This window comes from Lactuca sativa, chromosome 4 (assembly GCF_002870075.4).
Source record: "Lactuca sativa cultivar Salinas chromosome 4, Lsat_Salinas_v11, whole genome shotgun sequence".
NCBI lineage: Eukaryota > Viridiplantae > Streptophyta > Magnoliopsida > Asterales > Asteraceae > Lactuca > Lactuca sativa.
Genome location: NC_056626.2, coordinates 225,091,164 through 225,099,637, shown reverse-complemented (window position 1 = coordinate 225,099,637; position 8,474 = coordinate 225,091,164). Strand labels below are relative to the sequence as shown.

Sequence of the window (8,474 nt, the reverse complement as noted above, 5' to 3'; positions counted from 1 at the left end):
TCTATGGAGTACCGACTCGAAATCTATCTTATTTTCAGGTGGTGGTTGCTATTTTTCATAGAATCCTCTCCCTGTTTGTCTATACTTCTCATCTTTCTATTTCTTGTATTCTTCACAAGGTAACCACCCCTTCTTAGGCTTTCTCTAACATTCATCATACTTGTCACCACTTGAATAGAACACTTGCACCTTCTTATTCCCATTTCATCCAAATCACGATCCTTGGTTAAGTGTGGACCACTACAATTGTCATAACCAACTCTTATGGCATGCATTGATTAATATAACTTTGTCATTTACCTTTCCATAGAGTCTAGCTTAGCTATAATTACACCAATATTCGTGTTCCCTCCATCTCCTTTTCCTCTTGTAACATCATCTCGTGGATTTTGGTACTCTCAGGAGTGCTTTTCAAACTCTTCAATCAATTCTTTAATAGTTACCGACTCCTTCTTTTTCATAGGCCCTTGTGAGTCAAGAAGTTGTCTAGTAGTTACATTCACTCCATCATAGAAGATGGAAACTTCTTGTTGAACATTCAAGTCATGTTGACGTCAACTTGTTAACAAGCCCTTGTATCATTCCTAAGCTTCATACAGTGACTCTCCCACCCCTTATTAGAAGTTAGCAATCTTCTTTTTGAGCTTTAAGATCTTCAAAGGTGGACTAAATTGCTAAATGAAAGCATCATGAAGATTAGCCCATGTAGTGATGGATCCAGGTGCAAGAGATTTCAACCACACCTTAGCCTCACCAGTAAATGTGACCGGATGTTTCCTTTGTAAAACGGATTCCTTGTCACATTAGGAACATGAAAGTAGTTGGCAATGTCTTTGACCTCATCAGTGTGCTTAAAAGCATCTTCATACTCTTTCCATGCGAAAGGTATGTCCTTGAGCATGGATAGAATGTGTCGTTTGAGCTCAAAACTTCTCTTGGTTGGCATCTCAAGTGGAACTAGACCTGTTCCATGTTCTTCACTTATCCTTTTCTTGTAGTCTCCTATTGCCATTCTCATAATATCCACCATCTCTTCAACCTAAACCTTTATCTCTTCCTCGTCTGAACTTCCTTCGGTAGATGATTCTAGCTCGTATCCAATTCCCTTTTTATCAAGCGTCCTCTCGAAGCTTTCAAATCCTCTCTTCGATTGAGAATTGCTTGTTGACTCGTTGGCTTTCTTGTCTTTCTGCTTATGGAAAGCGGATTTTGGGTCTTGAAGTAGAGGAACAATAGGAGTTTTAGATCCTCTGTTCATAAATCAATGAAATAAAACAAAAGCAAAACAAGAATGCATAAAAGGAATAAAAATCATTAATTAAATATCTAACAGAAGCGAGACCACGACGTGGTTGGATTTTAGTGAAAAACTAAAATAAACAAATGAAACCAAAGTAACTTTTTGTGGTTTTTACCCCACAAAAAAGGATCGAATAACCAAAAAAATTAAAATATAAATCAAATATGCCGTTCCCCGGAAATGGTGCAAAAAACTTTGATGTGCACATAAGTACCTATTTAGTTTTAAATTTATAACCTAACAAACTTTTACTAACTACGCACCACTCTACAGTGTAACTAGTCAGATTATAGTATAGCTAAGGTAAGTCGGGTGTCAATCACAGGGAATAAAATTTAATTAGTAAAATTAACTACTTCTAATTATACTATTAAATATACTATGATTGGGGGGTTTTTAATGATTTTGCAAGATCCGAATAACTTACTATCAACTAAGAAAAAGCAAGCAACAAAAACAAAGCAACTTCATGAATTAAGAGAATACTTTTGTCTAGATCCAATTTCACTTTCTCCTATGGTTGATTTCTAGTGGATATATTATATTCATTACCAATTATCTAGCTCTTATGGTTAAATTATTGGGCCTATCAATTTATGCATGACAAGGCAATGGTCATGCTCAAGTTAAACACTAAATCGATAATAGCACAATTGAACTATGAATGATAATAGTTACTCTTCTATGGTCAAGTTGAGCAACCAAGCACAAATTAATACTAATTATGCTCTCTAACATAGTTGAAGTTATTAGCTTTGATTACTTTTATCTAAGATGTGATTAATCCTAGCTCTAACTACTTAATGGTCATAAACAATTAAGAGATATATTCATGCAATTAATATGGTCAATTAACACACAAAATCTGATTTATAAGCAATATAAACTAGAACCAAAGCACGCTAGGGTTTATTTATATAAAAAACAAGTAAAACTAATAATAATCATCCAATAATTGAAATGAACACATAAGTTTCAACCTGATCTTCACCAAACAGAAGTAAAAGGTGATTAGCCTCTCATTATAGTAGAAAAATACATTAGATCTAAGTAAAATAACCTAGACATAAGCTCAATAAGGAAACCAACTAGATCAATGTTGAATATCTTCTAAGTCTTCTTTAATCCTTGAGCTTCACTTGAATTTCGACTTCCTCTAGGTTTCTAATGGTTTGTTAGTCGTAAATAACCTCAAAGAACCAAATGCATCCCCCCAAATTCGACCTCATGACCAAGACTTTATATTTGTGGAAATATGACCTCCAGGTCGTGGTTCACCGCCACAACGACGTGGTTTTTGAGTAAATCCCGTAATTACCATGTCAGCATCAGGGTCACGATTCTTCCAATCACCACACCGCAGTTAAGGTGCCACAACGTGGTCTTCAGACTTTTTCTTCTTTTCTTTTGTCTTTGCTCCTGTTTCCTTCTTACAACTCCTCGTATGCTTCCTTTTTATCCTGAGCAGGTCTTTGCAGCTACAAAACAAAATTAAAACATAGTATCTTTTTTCCATATTAAACAAAATTATTGCTAAAAGTTATAGAAATATGCATTAAATATATATTTAATTAGGCACATATCAATGGGAAACATCTTCGAGTCATCCTAGAGCTTTTAAGAAAAGAAAAGTTGTACACAAAATTCTCTAAGTGTGGATTTTGGATAAGGGAAGTACACTTTCTTGGGCATGTTGTAAGCAGTAGAGGTATTCATGTCGGCCCTTTCAAGATCGAAGCGGTAAATACTTGGGAGGTACCCAAGACCCCAACAGAGGTTCACTAATTTTTGGGACTGGCTAGCTATTACCGGAGATTTATAGAAAACTTGTCTTGTATAGCTAAACCTGTTGGAACCTGAAAGTGAACCTCTAGCAATCCTAAGTACATATTCAGAAGGGTGTTGGTTCCAAAGGAAAGAGTGCTCCGGAACCTGTCCGGAGCTTAAGAGTATTTTGAAGAGGAAGAGGAACGCATTCCGGAGTGATCATAATGTCTGGAATGCATGTTGATCTGGAAGAATGCTATTTTGTCTTTTGTCATTTATCATCCTTGTATTGATGTAACATTTCATTGGATTCAATCTTTTGTTATATTACACAATCAGAATGTTAGAAATAGTTCTATTGTCCGGTCCTATGTAAGTTACTTTGTTAATTCACTGTATCATACTGTCCTCTATAAAGGAGCATTCAATACAAGTTAAGTACGGATCTTTTAATCACCTTTGGCATTCACTCTATCATATTTAAAACATTCTTCTTGTTCTTCATTTATTAACTTTACCTTAATCTTTTATTCTCATTCTTAAATTAATGTCTTGATCATTTGTTGATCTTATTATCTAAGACTTGATTGGTCTTTCCAGTTTTGACTTGAACTTCGATTAGCAAGCAAACATTGATCTCAAGCATTCACTCAAGGTTTGAGTTTTCAAACCTTGTCCTTGCGCATCAATCTTGTTCTCACAATTGGTATCAGAGCTTGACCGGTTGTCCTTTGAATCCATCAGATCAGATTATAGTTGGCTTGAATTTACCTTGGTATTTCAACAATTTCTGTGATAAGGATAAAAGTTCTTCTATATACCACTTTAGCTTGAAGACATCGTGACTTAAATGGTTGTTTCTAATCCTCAGCAAATGCTTTCTATGCAAATCGCAAATAGCGTGGGTGGCCCTACACATGCCCCATTGCTAGTTGTGGAAGAATATGATCATTGGAAAGTTAGAATGGAAAGATTTTTACTTCCCAAAGATAAGGGTGAACAAATTTGGAGATTCGTCAAAAAAGGACCTCATGTTCCTATAAGAATAGTTGTAAGAGATGCAGTTGCACAGCTCATGTGAGAAGATGAAGCTTGTCCAGCTCCTCTAACCGCATATGATATTGAAAAGCTGCATGCTGACAAAGATGCCTTCTCAGAAATGGTGTTTAGTATTCCTCCAACACTCTTTAAGCATATCAAACTATGCAAATCAGCCAAGGAGATCTGGAACACTCTTCAGGACTTGATTGAAGGTTCCGAAAATATAAAGGACAAATGCCTTACCTCTGTTGTCAATGACTTTGATACCTTCACCACTGCTCCAGGTGAATCTGTAGCCTCAGCCTCCAACCGTTACCGAATCATTGTTGACAACATGACTGCTCATGGGATTGTTCGAACTCCTTTGGAGTACCATCTCAAATTCATAAACAGTCTGGGAAAAGGATGGGGAAATGTAAAATCTTGTCTCCAAAGTAATGGCTCCTTAAAAAAACTGAAGCTTTATCAACTCTTTGATGAACTTCTAGGCCATGAGTCCAATGTTGCTCAAACAATAAGGGAAATCTCTGGAGGTCCTCTTGCTCTTGTCAGCTCTTTCGAATCAAAGATTTCGTACTCATCCACTTCGGATTCCTTCAAACCCATTGTTCTGTCTGTTCAAACATCCACACCTTCCCTATCAACACAAACCCATCCAACTACTGATTCTAAAGCTATGGACTCTGAACTCCTTTTCCAACAAGATTTCGCATTACTTTCAATGAAGTACAAAAGTCCCTTCAATCCTTCCCACAAACCATACAAAAACCGATTCCATGCTCCTCACTAGAACCATCCTCAAACATTCTCAACTCCGGAACCTAAACCATCTGAGAATCCACCTGCATACAAACCAAACCTCCTTAAGACAAGTTCTACTTCCGAACCCTCTCAGAGTACAAAATCAAACAAACCTAAAATCATGTGTCATAAATGTGGTCATGCGAACCATTTTGCCAAAGATTGTCTTGCTGATGCTCTACAAAAACCAAAAATCAAAGACTCAGCTTACTATGTCCGAAGAGCACAAGAAATGGTTGAAAGTGAGAAAGCTACAAATTCAAGAGATGTTGGAGGATATTGGTCCTCCGGGGATGATGATGATGATGTGACATCTGGAAGGAATATGTGTCTGATGGCAAGACAAACGGTTGAGTGTGATGAAGGTTATTGGTCTTCTATCCGAAGATGAAGATGAAGTTGTTGAACCTCACTACTGCTACATGGCCACTAACGATCCACCAGGTCGAATCATCGTTCAGTAGGAAAAATCTATTATCTCCGATAATAATTTTGATTTGACTTTATGTGAACCTTATCTGACCCAGATCCAAACAGATGTGAACACCATTTATAAAGCCTATGAGTCTGCCATAGAAGCCAATGAGAAGAAGGATTGTGAACTAAGTCGTCTTAGGTTACGTTTTGAGGATAAAAAATTGAAAATCGAGTCTTTAGAGCATGAACTTGTAATGTCAAATGATGAATGTATCATTTTGAAAGATAAATGTGAAATCACCTATTCCGAACATAATGTGTTGATTTCTGATAATAAACGTCTTAATGCAAAAATAGATGCTTTGCAAAATTCTGTTGACATGCATGAAGCGGGCATTCGGATGACTCAAAATTTTCATCATCCACGGTCTAAAGCACCTGGTCTAGGAAGCGAGTTTTTGAAACCAATTATTAGTCCCCTAAAGGAATTGTGAAGTCTGACATTTATGGGAGAAGTTCTGAACCTCAAGCATTCGGACACCCCTGTTTCTCCCTTGTCAGCCCTTCCGGAGACCACTAATCATTTTGATTCCCTAATTCCTAAGTTCAAACCAATTGTTGTCAAATGTCTTGATTCCACGCAAATTCCACCTCTGATAAACCTGGACCTGAATCGGACCATAGAATTTCATTACAGTCTCCCAAATTGTGTAGACTATGTTCCTAGAAGCAATTACACTAACAATTGTGTTGTTGAAAAAATTCCTACCATGACAACCGAAAGTGTCTCCTCTGATTCTTGTGATTCGGACTCTTTAGTTGTCTCAAAAACAAAGTTGGTTCCCATTTCTCCTAAGTTTAACAATCCTTCCGCAGGACAGACATCAAAGTCCTTATCTTACACTAAGAGAAAACCAATGCTGAATAGAAAGGATATGATAGATCCCAAAGTAGAAGCTAGAAATGCACTTAAGAAGGAAGTTATGACTAGACAAAATTCCAGGTTCATTACCAATTCCATTCATAGTCAGAACTCCTTTTCTCCCACTAAGATTCTCAAACGACCTTCCATGTCTCATAGTCATGTAGAACTTAAGAAAGCAGATTGTTCTACTCAGCCTAAATCTCATGTGAATGTCTCTAAATCTCAAAACACACTTCTTCGGACGAACTCATCAGTTTTCATTGCAAAATCTAATGGCACAATTTTTAAACCAAAATCTACCAATTCAAATGTGTGATCAAGCAAATTCTCAAATCAAAAGAAAACCTCTTCTTCAAAATCCTTGAAGAAAAATTTTGTGTGGAAAGTCAAGACTCCCATTGATGAAAACTCAATTCTGGAGGTAACAAATATTATCAACACTCCGGAAGTCAAGTGTCCACAGCAGACCATTTCGAAACACCAATTCATTGAATACGACTACTGGATAGATGAGAAGACATTAGTTTTTTGCCTATTTTCGAAATACTCACAGAATTCCACTCAAAAACACAAAGCTGTTTGGAAATCACTGTCTAAGTCCAAAGCCTGTGCCTTTGTCCCAAAATCTAATTTGGAGTCTAAAAACTCCATTTCTCACTAATTTTTGCAGGCACCTTGTGCATCGGAGCAAGAAACAATATGGTATATTGATAGTGCTTGCTCCATGCACATGACGGTGCAGAAGGAATTTCTGCGAGACTTAAAGCTCACTCCAAATGTTGATTATGTAACATATGGAAATAACTCCAATTCACAAATTCATGGTTATGGAACTCTCACCAATGGAAACTTCTCTATTTCACATGTTGCTTATGTAGCTGATTTGAAACATAACTTGATAAGTGTTTCTCAGCTCACTAACTCAAGTCGTCGTGTGGAATTATGCAAAACATATAGCTATGTGATGACTGAAGACCAAAAAGAATGTTTGATAAAGTCACTCCGCAACAAGAACATGTACCCGCTTGACATCAACATGATTATTGGCAAACCGCAACTCTGCCTTATCTCCAAAGTTTTTCCTGACGTTAGTTGGTTATGGCACCGAAGGCTCGCTCGTCTGAATTTTCGGTACATAAATGATCTTGTGTCAGGAGAAATGGTAAGAGGTTTACCTGTTCTGAAGTTTGAAAATGATCATTTGTGTGTTGCTTGTGAGTGTGGTAAGTAGTCCAAGAAGGGTCATCCTGTCATTATTGAGAAATCCATTTCGGAACCTCTAGAACTTTTACACATTGATCTTTGTAGACCTTCCACTGTAGAAAGTCTTCCTCATAAGAAATACATTCTTGTGATTGTTGATGATGTTACAAGGTTCACTTGTGTTTTCTTCCTAAGGTTGAAATCTGAAACTGCTTTAGAGCTCATAAATTTTATCAAAGGAATAGGAGTTCTTAGGAAACTCCCAGTTAGGAGAATCTGAAGTGATAATGGTTCGGAATTCACAAATTCGACCATTGAAAAATTCCTCATAAAAAGGAATCGACCATAACTTCTCAGCTCCCTACACTCCACAACAAAATGTTGTATTCGAAAGACGTAATAGAACTCTCGTTGAAGCTACTCGATCCATGTTGAACTTTGCAAATCTACCTCTTTATCTTTGGGTTGAAGTTGTATCCACTGTGTGCTTCACTCAGAATCGAAGTATCATCAATCACCGCCTCAACATGACACCATATGAAGCAATGAATGGTCGGAAGCCATCAATCTCGTTTCTTCATGTCTTTGGATGCAGGTGCTTCATCAAGAACAATCGTGATCAGCTTACAAAGTTCCAACCTAAACCTGATGAAGCCATTTTCCTTGGGTACTCCTCAAAATTGAAAGCTTACAGAGTTCATAACCAGAGAACTCGTGTTCTGGAAGAAAGCTTTGATTTTACTTTCTATGACAACTTCGTTCGGAATTCTGGTCCTACTCACATTACAACTCACATCATGGAGTCTGATGCTCCTCCGCCAGGATATCCGAACTATCAGACAATTCTTGAAGTTGACTTTGAAACTCTCTTTGGTCCTTCCGAAACCGCTCTTGATTCAGAATCTCGATCAAGACCATCTCTCATTCAAATCCCTACTTCCGAAGCCCCAGTCTTACAAAATGCTTCCGATCCTCTTCCAAGCCTCCCTCCATTTGATTCCGAACCGTTTCAACCTTCTC

General features: G+C 37.3%; 1 non-coding gene across 1 annotated transcript; it reads left to right on the top strand.

Annotated features, from left to right (window-relative positions):
* The first annotated feature begins 540 nt into the window (after positions 1 to 540).
* LOC111884997 (small nucleolar RNA R71) lies at positions 541 to 647 on the top strand. The gene has a single exon (XR_002847970.1). It is a non-coding gene; the product is annotated as a small nucleolar RNA R71 (small nucleolar RNA).
* Positions 648 to 8,474: the final 7,827 nt, after the last annotated feature.